General features: G+C 30.0%; 1 protein-coding gene across 3 annotated transcripts in view; it reads left to right on the top strand.

Moving 5' to 3' along the window:
• Tlk (Tousled-like kinase) overlaps window positions 1-16,280 on the top strand; it is a 179,509-nt gene that overhangs the window by 47,276 nt on the left and 115,953 nt on the right. For 2 of the 3 annotated variants that reach the window (XM_067271299.1, XM_067271300.1), the window contains exon 2: window positions 6,515-6,715. The exons of the other annotated variant lie outside the window; for it this stretch is intronic. The gene's annotated coding sequence lies outside the window, so the exon portion shown is untranslated. The remainder of the gene's footprint in view (window positions 1-6,514; window positions 6,716-16,280) is intronic. 3 annotated transcript variants of the gene reach the window in all.

Genomic DNA, 16,280 nt, shown 5'->3' with positions numbered 1-16,280 from the left:
ATCCAAAAGTAACTAGGTTACACTTACACTTTCTAAATTAATTTGCAACACTATTTGAAATAAATTAACTGATTTTTTTTAATATTTTGAAATAGTTCCCTAGTGTCTAAATATTTCTTAAATTCTTTTTTCCATTTATAGTAGCTGCTGCTTGTTCTTCATGTAAATTAGATAGAACATCTATTCTTGCAACCATGTCTGTTAAACTAGAAATAATCTGCTCAGACTTGTCCTCAAATGGAAAAGAATTTCTGAGAAACCTGTGGATGAGGCTTCAATTAATGGAAAAAATTCTTAGTCTGGCTGTTTTAAAATTCAGTTAACTTGGAGATTATTGACACTTACTAATTGGTGTAATTTGAATGTCCAGTTAAGTCTTTGGGTTTAGTGTAGGGAAGTGAACTTGGGTTAATCTTCAATCCACTTATAAAAAAATTGTTATTCTAAAAAGGAGATATTATTCATTGATCATGAAAAAGCAATTCTTACAAAAGTTTACCAGTAGTAGTCATTGCTAAACAGCACCTCCTCTTTAAACATATTTTAAAGTTTAAATACAATATTTATGTTATCAAAATTGAAAATATTGTAAATATAAAAAACTTTTTATATTTACAATTTTTATAAACTCAATTTATATTTTAAAATTTTTAAATTGATATCAATACTTTTTATAAAATAAAGTAAAATGTTTTACATTAAGATGCTATAAGTGCAATCAAATTTAAAAGTATTTAAAAAAAAATTGAGAATTTTTGCTGTACTGTAAAAAATAACATTGAAAATAAGATTTAATGTAAATCAAGCCACTGTTATAATGTAAATTTTATAAGAGATATAATTTTAATTGATATATATGATGAATATTTAATGAAGTAAATCAGAAATATATAATGTTATTTCAAGAATCTATCAAGGAAAAAATACTTGCTTTTGGAAAGTTTAGATCAGAGGTTTCCAATCCTTTTCAACCCCTTTTAAGAAAGATTTTTTCCATTGATACCTATTATAAATATATATGCAAAAGTCCTCCTATGTAATTTTTAGAAAGCATCTTTCTAAGTGAAAAAATATGTAAAAGTTTTATCAATTCCTTTTCAAATTTTCATTAACTTCTAAGACTCAATACAGCTGACCCTTGATAATCCAACAGGTATGGGACCAAAAAGGTGTCGGATTACCAAAAGTGATTACATATTTGGCATTGTTTTGCTAGCAGTAGCCTACAATATTCCTACATTTTATGAGTAAAATGCTGCCTAGGTTAATATGGAAATGAAACACCCATTTTGGTTAACTAAAACATGTTTATTAAAGAAATATGGAAGCCAATTAATGTACTACATACAGTATGCATAGGCATAAATAATACAGTACATACAGAACTGCTCATGGAAAACACAAGAAATGTGTATCATCGTGTAAGAATTGGGTGGGGAGATTCATGTCGCGACATCCTTCTGTGCAAGCAGACACGTAACGGGACGGGGACTACGGTGACCTTGACAGGAGGTGCGTTGGACTACTGAGCATGTCAGATTACAAAAGCATCAGATTATCAAGGGTCAGCTGTACTGACTTTTAGGAAGCCTGATTTACATAAAATGAAAGCTTTTTGATAAATTTTAACTGCAAATTAAAATAAGCCAGACTAATTGCAGGATTATTCATTGGGCTGTAACAAGGCAAATTATTGAATCAGGTTGATGTATATGTAATAAAGTCAGTAGATAACCCATATTGTCTCATAACCCATATCTGCTTTCAAACTGACTTTTAAATACTATATATATTTAAAACTTCACAGGTTATTTTTTCAAATTATGATATATACCCAAGATAAATTAAACTTTGCATAATTTTTTTTTTATATTTGGTTGCAAAGAATTTAATAATTTGTGATTTTCTTAACTTCAGTTCATAAAACAATTTCTAAATAAAGCAATTTCTTCCAAGAATTGAGTTAATGAACATTTTATGAAAAAAATTTATCCTGTGATATTTTGATTACCAATAAATTTCCTAACACCTGGCTCGTGGAGACTATTTTGGCACCTTTGGTTTTACTAACCATGCCATTTTTTGGAATGTAATCCTGCAGTTGGCAAGGAATGTCTGTAGTTTGATTTATTGACCTGAACTGAAAATCTGATTGAACTCTGTGAAATGTTGAGATATATGATTGTTATTCTTGTTATACTTTTCAAATGTCATATTAAATTTTAATAAAAAGGGCTAATATTTGGGTGTTATGAAGATTAATAATGTTGAAAGATCTTAAAAGATCTTTTAAACTTTGAAAGAGTTCGAATTCCATTACATTCTAGTAACGAACCTGAAGAAGATCTCGATGTGAGATTCGAAAATGTTAGTTTTTCTGCTATTTTTTCGTCTTTTTACCGGAAATGTAAAGGTTGATGATGCTGTATTGAGAGTTCAAGAAGTCATCTATTTATTATGGTTTAAATGTTTTTTGGGATGATATATTTCTCATCATCAGATCAACATTGATGATTAGACATATTGGCACAACAAACAACTGGCTCTACCTGATTCAAAAATTATAGTACTAAACTAGACTTCAAAAATTTTAGTAGTTTTCAATGAGAAGAAAAACACCATAGATGTGTTTTCCATTCATTCCAAAAGACAACACAATTAAAAGGAGCTTTATTTTGTTTGCCTTTAATCATTACATGTTTTGGTCTTATTTAGACAACAACACAAACAAAACAAATAATACAGTAATGTTTAAAAAATAATCTTAAAAATCAACTTACTGTATATTGAAGACCTCACTAAATTTAAACCAATTTACAACATAATTTTAAAATTTACAGACATTCAATACCACATAGCATTTTGGTGTTCAAGCCACATTCATTTTCCCCATCCAATAACCTTTTATGAGTTGTTTTATCACAGTATGTGACCCCAAGGAGAAAGATAATTTAAATTATATTGCATATTAATTTTTAAGAATATTTTTTCACAGTTTTTTTGACATAATTAATATTTATTTTATTAAGTTGGTCATTATTTTTTAACCATATCAAACAACAAATGTTTTCGAACAGCTTGACTGTCCTGCTTCAGGTCAATTACACATGTATCCTAATTACAATGCTTGTTCTATAGCCATTTTTCCATTTTTAAAGTAATACTGGAATAAAGGAAAAGTTACCAATGTGATTAATATTTATATTTTTCCAGTTAATTTTTCTTTTTCAATAATTTTTATGGAGCTTTTATGGATATTCTTAAAACTTTAACCCTTACAACAGACCTGTTAACAACAAATAATACAACTGAAATTATATTTCAACAGATGAAATTTAATGATTATCCAAGGAGGATGTTATTAAAATGGCATGAAAACCAAAACAATTTTAATTTGCTTGGCTTTCCTATATCTGAATATATTATGCTATATATAAAGTATTCATATGAAAAAATTGAAAAGTTAATACAACTTTTACAAATATTATTAATCCCTAATTTAAATAAGGTGGACAACCTGTGTTCCCTGGGCTGTATGCAGCTCGTGTTGCACAAAATAATAAATATATCAATTTCCCACCTTAAGGAAGTATGCAGCAAAAATTCTATTGTTATTTTCTACAAATTATGAATGTGAACAGTTTTTTCCACAAATAATTTAGTAAAAAGTAAAAAAAGAAATTGTTTAACAGACTCATGTTTAAACCAATTTAAAATTAGCCGTCATGATGCATAGGGTACAAAATTATAAATTAACAATTTATAATTTTGTAGCCTATGAATAAATAATTGTGATTTACCATCATTTTCCCACTTCTTATGCAGCCCATGTCAGTTCAAAAGTTTTAAATGCTGCCCTTACATAGAAAAAGGTTGCCTATCCCAGATTTAAATAATGATTTGGTTAAAACATTAGAAGTTGCCAATAAAAATAAAAAGGCTGATTATTTATACTGTATTTTTACATACAGGTGCCATTTTTAAATTTAACTGTACAAATTCTAATAAATACTATTACATAGGAGAAACTGATCAATTATTAGAAGTATGATTAAAAGGACATTTAGATTCGGTGTGGTTAAATTCGGTTAAATACTTCAGCTATATATTTACGTATAAAAAGCTGTAACTGTACTTTAGATAATAACTTACTATAATGTAGATAATATATATATATATATATACATACTAGCAGGTGTGCCCAGCATTGCTCGGGCAAAATTAACGATAGTGAAGATTAAGATTATTACATTATAGTCAACCTTACTCGTTTTCACAGAATGCAAGAATTGAGATCCCCTGTTTCCAGACAGAATTAAAGAATTTTTAGATGGGTCTAAAAATATGTTCGATTTCCCGCAAAAACGAAAAAAACTGCATCTGCGTCTTGCACGTCGCTTTCTCTTAAGAATTTCATTGTTACATAACACTTTTATTGTTGACAGTTCCATTGTTACATAACACTTCCATTGTTGTGTAACACTTCCATTGTTGATGGAAGTGTTAAGCCTTATTCTTATCCCTCTTCCCCGTGGGGAGGAATTTCGAAAAATTCCTTCTTAGTGTGTGTTCTCGTGACGTACCCTAACTGTTTACCAAATTTCAACTTTCAACTCCTAACTGTTTGGGCTCTGCACTGATTATTATTATTATTATTATTATCAACTCGTCTCGATTATATATATATATATAATGACCAGCTTAATAAAATAAATGTTAATTGTGTTAAATGAACTGTGGGAAAATATTTGTAAAAATTAATGCAATTTAATGTAAAATGTAATTGTAATGTAATTTATATCTCCTTAGGGCCATGTACTTCAGTAAAACAACTCATAAAATATTTAAAAAATTAAAAATATACAATATACAGTGACCTCTCAGTTATACAACTTTAAAGGTACCAATTACCAATGATAAAAATTGTAAAAGTGAGATAGTTGTACAAAAGAGAGATTGACCAACTTAAATGAAAAATGTTAAAAATATAACTATGATATTACCACTTGTTTTATCTAAACATATAGTCAGCAGCCATTTTTTTTTCCTAAAAACAGATATGTCCAGCATGATAATCTTCTCTACTTTCTTATCTTCCTGGACACCTGTTTGACCTATGGCAAAGTGATCCCACTCTGTTTTTGTGATTGACAATAATGACAGTAAAATGTGGGGAAATACATTTGTTTGAAACATTTGTAGGGTTGTAGAACTGAAAGAATTGCTTAAGTGAGAGGTGACTGTATTTCTAAAAAATAAAAATATTTCATTCTGTATATTTAATTTATTTTTTATTTTATTTCGTTTTATTACTTCTCATCAATGATTATTGGTTGGAAAAAAAATGATTGTGGCTAAACATCAAAATGTTATCATGTGATATTAAATATCTATATATTATTGTAATTATATTGTAAATTGGTTTTAGTTTAGTGTTGTCTTCAATATATAGTAAGTTGGTTTTAAGATTACTGTATTGTTTATATTTTGTTTTTGTTATAATCTGAATAGGGCCAAAACGTGTATAATGCTTTTTTTAAAAATGAAATAAATCTTTTAATTGGGATGTGAATGAATGAAATTACTGAAATACACATCTATTTTTTTCCTTCTCATTGAAAATTACAGTAATGTAATCTTTCATCCATATTATACATCACGACTTCAAAAATATTCTCAATGTATATGTTAAAAACATTTAAATAATTTAACAGCAGTTATATAAGCAATCTGTGATTTTTGTTAAATTATTTGTTTTTTTGTTAAATCTGTTGTATTTAGGCCATTTTGATGTTTTTTATGTTAGTTGTTTGTTACATTCTAATATACAGTTTCGTTTTTAATAATAATTTAATTGTAATAATCTTTAATATTTAATTTAAAATATATGCTCTCCACCTCAAATTAGTAGTGGCTTGGCCCTATACATCATACTTTTTCTTTAACAATAGTCATGCCAGTTATCTATCTAATACCTTTAGGGGAAAATTTTTGAATTGAAATAACATGACTTCTGGTTTGCATTGGAAGTTTGTATATAGTTAATTAGAGCCTCCTGTCTCTAAGGTTTCCATAAATGGTCTTGTCTTTCATCTATCTAACTTTGTTCTCAAGAGTAAGGCAAGATGGACAGTCAGATGACAGTGGGAATTTATAGGTCTACAAGTTTTAGCATCAAATTTTCTTTGTAGTACCTTCTAAACAATTCTCTAGTAGCTTATTATTTTGGCAATGACTAACATTTTTTTATCCTTCAGCTGGATCATCTTTGGGTTGAACATTGGTGCTATAATTCCACTCCAGTATTAATAAGCGTGAGTGGAACTGTAGAATTTTTTCAAATTGCAACCCAATGAAAGGATGACTTCTTGACCTTTATTACCAGTATTGTGTTTCTTAAGTTTAAATGAGATTATTATTTAAAATTGTTTATTTAATACTGGCATTTATGATGACTATACATTACAAATTAAAATACAGTTTTATTTGAATTTTCTATTTTTATTTTCTGTAGGTATTAGCATACAAGAAGTAAAATGGCAGTAATATTGGACTCTAATTATACTATATAAATATATAATAAATATTCCTTGTCATATTTGTATGGAATGCTGATCAACTTAAGAATTTATTTTTCAAGATTGTTTCTTCTCCAGTGTAGTAATAAATGTGCATGCAGGTGTTAAAGGATTTCTCAGAATTCATCGGTTATAGGGTATGTAATTGATATTATTTAAATGTAACAACAGAACTAACATATAGTTATTTCTAATGCTAAATTGTTAATACATTTCCTACTGATAAATGTTGATGTCAAATTTATAATAAATAAAACTTTTAAGAATGTTCATTTCAATAATCCAGCAAAATTATGCAAAAATTTTTCAGCTGTTTGAAAAGTCATCTTAAGGTTACATATCTTCTTAAAAGGAGCATTGACTATTGGAATACACATAAAAAAGTCATTCAATTCTAATTGTATAAAAGCCCTCAATAATAGAAAGAAGTAAACAAACTTTTTAATTGACATTCTAGAACACACAAGTAACATACTGATGTTGATACCTCTGTAGTAACAAGTTGAACTGTAGAATTCCAATTATAAAAGTATTGTTTGCTTCTTCATGTACAATATCACATATCCTATTGTATTCTTTATACTTGCAGCTAAAACAATTATAATATTAATATAACAACAATGTAATGTTCTATCTTATTATGGGAGAACAATTGTTAATCTGTGTGGGGAATCATTTTAGCTGAGTTTCACAGCAGGTCCAAATAACAAGAAGAATATTGTTACTAACATTTTCTTATTAGTTAAACACATGCTATTTACCTGACTAAGAGGATATATTTCTATGATCAATATTTCTATTTTTTTTTTTTTTTTTTATAAGAAAGTAAGACTATTTGACGAGCAGAGGGGAGGTATAAGGCTGATCAGTAGTGATATCATTGCATTATGACAAAATATACTAGTATCCTTGAGCCATGCAATTGCTAGTGAGCATTATGTGTTTTGTTTGTGTCACAAAATTGCTTTGCCTTGCTTGTTTCAATTAATATATATTTTAGTAACAAACTGTAACAAATACATGCATAATAGAACTCTACCAACTTGAATTTTAAAAGCTGAATTGATTTCTGTTAAAAATTGTGTATGAAAATATGGTTTCTTTTAATTTTTACTATTTACTTATGCAAATTAACTATATTCGTTTGAAGCTGAGAATTTCATACTTGATTTCAGTTTTTCCTGAAAACCTGTGATTAAAGGTAGTAAAAAAGTAATTGATGCAGTGAAAAAATGAATAGAATATATTCTATGCATGAAACAAAAAAATTTATTCTAAACATAAAACAATATTATTAAGAGCTTTTCTAACTGCAGCAAGTTAAATGAAATAAACATCATCATAAAAACCAAAAAACCAGCAGAAAAGGTAAAAAATTTGCATTAGTGAACATTTTCTTCCATATTAAATGGACATTTTCAGGTATTTAACATTCTAAATCCAAATCAAATGAGATGGAATGCATCAATTCAAAATATGCAGACTTGTTGATTGGTGGACTAGGTCCCTTGATAACTTGTAGATTGTAAGATTATGAAGAGAAGTAGGTGTTTCAAACTAATAGAAACAAATTAGCATTCTTGAAGTTAATGACTGTCTCTGTAAATTTTTAACAATTTTAAAAATCTGAGTCAAATTCTATTGTGTATGCAGTGTAGAATTTGGGTACTATCAAAATGTACTGTACCTCAGTTTCAGGGCCACTGACATAGATGGCCAAGGCATTGATGTTTAGGCTCTTGTTTATAGAATTTTGATGCTCCTTTATGCAGGTGATGATGTGTCATTTTGTGAATCACACATATTTTAATGCTCTGTTAAATCAGTGGTCCATAAGTGGTATAGAATATGTCCCTGATAAGTGCTGACAGCTAGGTAGAACTTTTGCATTCCTGAGGAGGGAATTTATCATCAGGCTCCTTTTGAAAGCCAGTGGGAAACTGAGTCTTGCTATCTTCCTGTACAGAAGTGCAAGTATCTTATTATGTGATGGCCTTGTTTATAGTTGCATTAGTGGTGCTGTGTGGAATGTTGGATATATCGAAATTGTAGTGTCTATTAAGGCCTTAAATGATATTCCATGAGTAGCCATGTTGTGTTGCTTGTGCTGTGATAGTTTTTAGCTTCTCCTTTCTTTCGTGTGCATCCAATATATGTGTGTAACTCTACAAAGCAGAGTTGAAACCTGCCCTTTTGTAGGAAAACTGGTCATGTGAAACTCATACTCATGTTATTCATACAGGGCCTTATGTTTTGTCATAATGCAATAATGTTATTGCTAATACACCTTCACTTCTCTTATCAAATAGTCCATGTTTTACTTTCTTATGAAAGATAGAAATATTGATCATAAAGAGATATCCTCTTAGGTAAATAGCATGTATTTAACTACTAAATAAATAATAGTAGTAAGTATTATACAACTAATAATAAACAAAATTATTGCTGTAATTAATTGGCTAATTAAGTGTTATTATTAATGATTAACTTATTAAGTAATTTGTTACTAGAGATAGGCATGAGGTGCCATCTCTTAAGACCGTGACACACTAGCTAATTTTTGTGGGAGACATGTTGCTGGACAACAGAGAAACCTGTTTCTCGAGCAGTGGAAGAGCAATCGTTGGGGAGTCAAACCACTTTAACTGTGGGAGACAAAAAGTCTCCTGTTGCTTGCTGTAACCAATGAGCACACACAGATTAATCACATAAGTACAACTCTTATTTACAACACAAAAATAAAAATGGAGGATAGTCATTAATTGACGATTGATATGATATGACATTTAATTTCATTAATTAAATTGTAGAACTAATTTACGGTATATCCACACTATTAAAGAATATCACAACAAGGTACTCAAAGATACATGCTTTTGTGCTGTTAGCGAAAATTTATAATTATCAAGTAGAAATGTTGATTATATGATTCCGGTAACTTATCTGCTCCTGTGTCCGAACATTGCCAAATGTTAACAGGTTTTTGTCACTCAGAGGAATGTCTCCAGGACAAGAAATTGCCTAGTGTGTCATGGCCTTTATTAAATATAATAATTATAATACGGTAAGACCCCACTTAATGCTGATTTGATATAACACAGTCTGCTTGAAGCCTAAAAAAAAGCTCAAAATTTATGCTGATTCAAATTATTGCGGCATTTCATTGATTTGTATATAATGCAATTATTCCCAAACACGAATCAATCAACAAAAGGTGGCAATTTGTTGTATCACTGTACTTTCCTTAAATCTATGTTTGTTTTGTGTAGTTTTTGAAAAAATATAACATTATACATACTATAGGCAATATCGACTTCACTTGGCAAGAATTAACTGATAAATGCATGACTGGAGTGTGGAAGAAGTTATGGCTGGAGGTATCCAAGAATTCTCAATGAGAAGAGCTTGTTGTTGACCAAATTGTCAACCTAATTGATACAGCAGGACTAGGCGATGTAGACGAACAGGATATTGAGGAGTTACTGCAAGTTTCTGGTGAGAGCCTTACCAACAATGACCTTCAAGAACTGGCAGAACAAGTAATTCTTGTAGAACTGAAAAATAGTGATTCTGAAAACAAAGAATCCAAAGAATTTTTCTACAGATTTCTTTAATAAAAGTTTGGTAACGATAACCAAAATAGTTGATAAAATTGTAGCGAATGATCCAGATTTTGAAAAGAGTGCAAAAGCAAGACGAGACATTTTGGATGCAATCTCTTGCTACTGACATTTGTTTAAGAAAAGAAAAAGAAAGCGACAAATGAACTACACAACTTTATCACAAAAACAAAAACAAGAATTTCAGAAGAGCCAGACCTTCATCACAAAAAATGAACTTTACATTTCTGTGTGTATATGTTTGTCTGTTATTTAACATATATTATTATGCAAATTAATAAAAAAATAACTTAAAATTAAAGTAAAATCTGTTTATTTTTGGTGTGTTTTCCTTTTCTTATTTACTCTGTTAAAATGACCTCATTTAATGCTGTTTTGCTTAGCACTTTGTTGTCTAGGAACGTATTCCCTACGTTAAGCGAGGTCTTACTGTATTTACTAATTAATTTAGAATATGGGGGACGACTCCTAGGTGAACTGGGAGTGTAGGAGTCGTCCCCAGTCAGTACTATGAGTAACTGCAAATGGTTATATCAATAATTAAATATATCTGGAAGTGAAGAGTGGCCTGGAGCCTACTTTTTGAACTTCACAAGGCATTCCAAGTAATATTTTTTGTTTACTTTGCAATGAATCAGTTGGGAATAGTAATTGGATAATGAGAAAATGACATGTTACTGTTTCATTGTTCAATTAGCAACGTTTTTTGCCTTATGCTAATCTTGCCTTTTTCATTTTCTGTGTTAATAATGGTTTATTTTTAGTCTTGTTTGCAAAATGCCTGCTTAACAGAGACTCTTATGAACAAGATATGGACTTGCAATCACTTCTGTTGATGCTTTCCACTTCTCTATATTTGAATGCTTATTTGAATTTTATTCCAAAAGCTGTTATGAAGAACCATTGGAGAATCATTACAAAATCTGATAAAGAACTTGGAAGGAGTTTGAAAATGTTTGTTTTGTTTATCTACACACCATAATTGGTTCGGAGTACATGATTAGTTTTCCACTTCATTGTCAATTCTTGAGATATAGGAAGTTGTTTTTTTTTTGGCTAAAATGCAGAGAATTTTGTCATCTCTTTAACAATATATGGAATCACTCACTAAGGTTAAATTATCCATGTTTAAGGGCAAATCAAACAAAAGTTCTGTTCTAGTTTTAAAAAAAAAACTGTTTACACTTTTGAATTATCCCTACAACATTCAGTGGAAATGCACAGATGTTTGCATATGAGATTCTGATTCAAACTTTTTTGAGTTGGACAATGTACAAAGAAGTCCTGAAATGTCCAAAATGTTTAACCAAATAAAAAGATTTGACTTCTATAATCTTTATAGCATTTGTGTTTCTTATGATGTTGTGATATTGTCATAATCTGAAAAAACTGCATTTAGTCATTTAGTAAATAGCACTATTACTCCATAGTGATGTTTTGATTGCTTGCTATCAGTTCATTATTATGGAGTATTAGTGCTATCACCAGAACAACTAATAGTGGTAGCTTTTTTTCTAATTTCATCAGGTTCAGAGCATAACTTTATTGGATATAGTTGATTTTTGTTAAGTTAATATCAATAGTAATTATCTGTTTTCTCTAATATCTCTCATTGTTTATTCTAAAAGACACGTGTTTCATTATTATGTCACTAAGTGCTTCAAAAATATATCATGTTTTTATTTGAGAAATGAATCATACATAGAGATTCAATTTATCAAATTTCTCACCCAGTTTATATGGCAAACAAACATCATAATGAGATGTATTGGGTTATCCAGAAAGTTTTCTAGGTTTGTAAAGGAAATCTTCAGAACTTTGTATTTTACTAATTACTATATTTTAATGAATGATGTATTTGTTGTTGTTATCAGGTATCTTTTTGCCATTTTTCTTTTAATTTATGAATTCTATTATTTTTTGTTTCATTAGTTTGTAATGGACATTTTCTTGGCAATCACACCAAACAGATATTGCCTGCTTTTGGTAAACACATGTTTTGAGGGTGGTTAGTGGGGTTTATGAATCTTGCTCCAATTTTTTATGTACAATTTTGTTATACAATATCAAAAATATTAAAAACAAAAAACCTTGATAATTCCAGCAAAAAATATTTAATAATAATAACGTTTTCGACTGTTTTAAACAGCCATCATCAGTTAAAACGAACTTAAACAATATACAATATCTATTTTTCATCTCTAATTACAAAGTAGTTCAAAAATGGATCTTTCTTTTTGATGAAACATCAACCTACTGCATATTATTATTCTATCCAACAAAGTTTTTCATTTAACTAACTGATGAATCACCTAGACATCTAAGTGATTCACATAGCTTAATTCTTTAAATTTTTAAAATTTTGCAGAAGACTATCAAGTCCCAATGTCAAGTTCTTGTACACTCATTCTAGGGTCATTTTGAACTGTAAGCCTCAACATATCTTTGTCAATGATTGGAAGTGTTTCTGCCCAAAATTCATCTGTAACATTTGATTACCGATTTTTGAATATCTTTAACCAATATTGTACCATTTTTTTTGACATAGCAACCTCACTGAAAACTGCATAGTTTTTCTTAGCATCTGTTGCAGCATATATTAACCTAATCTTTCAAATAAACTATAAATTATCTTAATAAGACATAATTGTAATTTTATACAATTTAACACAGTGTTCCATCAAGATAATACTCAACTGCATGTTGCAAGTCAAACTCTTGCCATCCTGAACAAATTCACATCCTTCCCAGGCCAGTAGCCTCACCAAATCTCTCTTCTATTGAACACCTGTGAGACCTCGTCTGATATGAGGTGTATCGGTCCACTTCCACATACTGTAGGTGACATGTGCACTGCAGTGGACATAGCTTGGCAAGGGATACCTCAGGCAGCCATTAATAGCCTCATTGATAATATGCCTTACCATATAACGGCCTGTGTAACTGTCTGTGGGGGCCATATTTGTTACTGAGTAAACAGTGTTGCTTATCTTTATTTGTTCTTTTAATCATTTGCATATCTCTTGTCATCTCTACCGGCCCTGCAATTTTTCTGTGGATATGCACATTTCTTTGTGGTGTTGTGATTTCACTTTTGACAAATGTATATGTAGGCCTTACCCTTCATTCTCTTTCATTCATTATATGCCAGTTCATATTTCATGAAAATGGAAAAGAGAATGTCTCTCTTAAATTTGTAAATTTTCGTCCAAATAGCAATTATATTATTAGGTTCTGAAGACAAAATCTTCTCAAAAAGTCTCTCTTCCCTTTTCTGATATTCTCTTCTTATAAACATTCATACTATAAAACAATGAAAGAGAGAAATGTGCATGTGTTTTCAACAGAACTGTAAATACTGAAAGTATTTACAGTTTAAAATATGATATCTCTTTGCTACAACCAAAAACATGCCTGAGTTATAAAATTCTTTAAAAAATTAAAGAGTACATGCAGTTAATTAATTTGAGAAGAGTGAGCAAAGAATATTGTAATCTTATAAAATAAATTAAGGAAGATGATCCCAAAGGGTATTTTTGATATTTTAGCTAAGTTATATATATATATATATATATATATATATTATACAGTCAAACCTTGGGTTTCAAATGCCTTGCATTTAGAACAGTTTGATTTACGAACAAAATTTTGAATGCCATATATGCTCCAGTTGCTATATGATAACTTAGTTGCTGACCGTGCTGCTCGGCAAAGAACTGGCCACAGATTAGAGAGAAACAGACAGTCAACTCCTTATACTCCCTGTGTTGAAATCAATGGTTTGACCAATCAGTGCCAGGACTATCGATTCAGAAGTTCCTTGAGATCACATTGTGTCATAGACATCACAACACAACCATTGATGACGTTGTTATTCAAATTAGATTTCAATGAGCATGCGGGTAAGATACTACTACAGTTTATCAGTACATGTTGCAATTGAATTTAAATCAAATTAATTAATAAAACTACATTAATTGACATTTGCATAATGTAAAGGACACACATGAATCCATGTTCAAAGATACTTAACTCAAATTAAATAACAAAAATTTATTAATATAATATTATATATTATAATAATAATTACTGTATTTTACGGACTATAAGACGCACTTTTTTCTTTGAAAAATTGCCTCCAAAATTCAGGTGCGTCTTATACTCCGTATCGTCTTATAGGTATTTTTTTTAAAAAAATTGCTTAGAAATTAAGGTGCGTCTTATAGTCTGTAAAATACGGTAATTTAATATTTATTTATACTAGGTAGCCAGTTAATTAAAACCCTGTTTTTCACACCAAAACTGAAACTAAAATTAAAAATAAAACTAGAATTAATTAATTAATTAATTAATTGAAATTTAAATCAAAGCAATTGAAACAGATATTTCAGAAAGTGTGTACTTGTTGTCTGTCTTGATTGATTTGGTTATATTTCATCCAGGCAGAGTCAAGTCTATTTATAGCACTTTTTTGTAAAGTGACAGTTTTGGTTGGTGATGATGGAACATTTTGCTTTTAATATATATATATATATTAAATGCATGTAGATATAGATACTACATTATATTGTGAAGCTTCGGAAGTGGGCCTACTATTTGTGCAAATAAGAAAATTTTTTTTTGTAATTTTTGTATAGAAGCAAATAATAATAATTGTTGTTATTATAAATTAACGTTGTAAAAAGAAACCATCAGACAAGAAAAAAAATAGTTAAACGAAAAGTGAATATTACATGTCCATAAAAGGACATGACTGTAGAAATTTCTGAGAAAGTTATTCTTCTCAGGTTGAAACAATAGATAAATTTGAGTACTTAGATCGAACATCTTCGGTAGGAATCGAATTGTCAGTCGATGTTGACTCATCCGACGACCGGGGTTCCGATCTCGTTACAATGCGTAACGAGGGGGGGGCCAATTAGAGAGCGGAGTCAAATCGACATCGACCTATCGGAATGTTCGATCTGGGACTCAAAAGAAAGTTATAAAAACCCTGAAAAAAAGGGATGTGACGTTCTCTCGGTTATTAGTTCTCTCGGTTCTTGGCTCTTAGAGCTTTGTCTCGCGATTTTACGACGGGGTTTTTTTTGTTGTGATCTTCGGCAGTTGGATTACATCTCTTTTGGAAGGTCACCCACTCCCTTGGATTTGTCACCTGTAATTTGAATCGTCCCTGCTTCCGGAACTCTCCCTCGAGAAACTGAACAGTGCGCCCCGAGGCCATCATACTCCTGCGAAACATCGGAGGACTTTTCTTGTGGACTTTCGATTCCGAGAGGAGGCCCAGAAGACTCGAACGCCGCCGCTGATAAAAGTATATTGTAGTTGTAAGCACTTTTTGTTATATAAACGGGTTACGAATGAAAACCTGTCTCTTGAGAGTTTCTTTCACTCCCACACGTGGATCGTGACCGCGCGACATTCTGACTAACGTTCGGCAAACCTCACAATATATAATATAATATTGCATTTGTAAGTATTTTTATGCATGAAATACAACTAAAAAGGTAAAAAAGAAAAAAAGAATTTTTTTTGTTTTGGGGATCAGGAATGAATTAATCCATTTTATATTGTTTCTTAAGGGAAAATTTGTTTTGGTTTGAGAACAAATCAATTTTTCAAACAACTTTTAGGAATAAATTAAGTTTGAAAACCAAGGTTTGACTGTGTATCATTTCAATTTTAAGTATCCATGCTGAATAATGCAAACAATTGTGGACTTCCAGCAGAGTAGAATAGAGCTTTTGTTAACTTTTCTTGCTAACCAAAAAGCAATGAAAGTATGTCACTAGTAATGTGCAAATCTATTTAGTCTCTTTTCTGTTCTCATAAGGTATGAACTAATCTTCTCTGTACATCAATCATAAGGTCATAGAAAAACTTTCAAGATCTAAAACAATTTGAGTCAATACTTTTATAAATTGTGGATTAAATGTGTTTTTAAATCTTGTTTGCATCATAGATGAGATTTAAAACTTTCAGACAAGTAATTTATTCAGATGAACTGTTTTAGCATTTACTGGTGTTTTTGGATGTTATGAAGATATGGAGTCATTTGTTTTAAAGATAGTGCTTTAAATTG

This window comes from Centruroides vittatus, unplaced genomic scaffold, assembly GCF_030686945.1.
Source record: "Centruroides vittatus isolate TY-2023 unplaced genomic scaffold, ASM3068694v2 contig_393, whole genome shotgun sequence".
Classification (NCBI taxonomy): Eukaryota; Metazoa; Arthropoda; class Arachnida; order Scorpiones; family Buthidae; genus Centruroides; species Centruroides vittatus.
The sequence above is the reverse complement of the archived record's forward strand: the minus strand, read 5'-3'. Positions and strand labels throughout refer to the sequence as shown.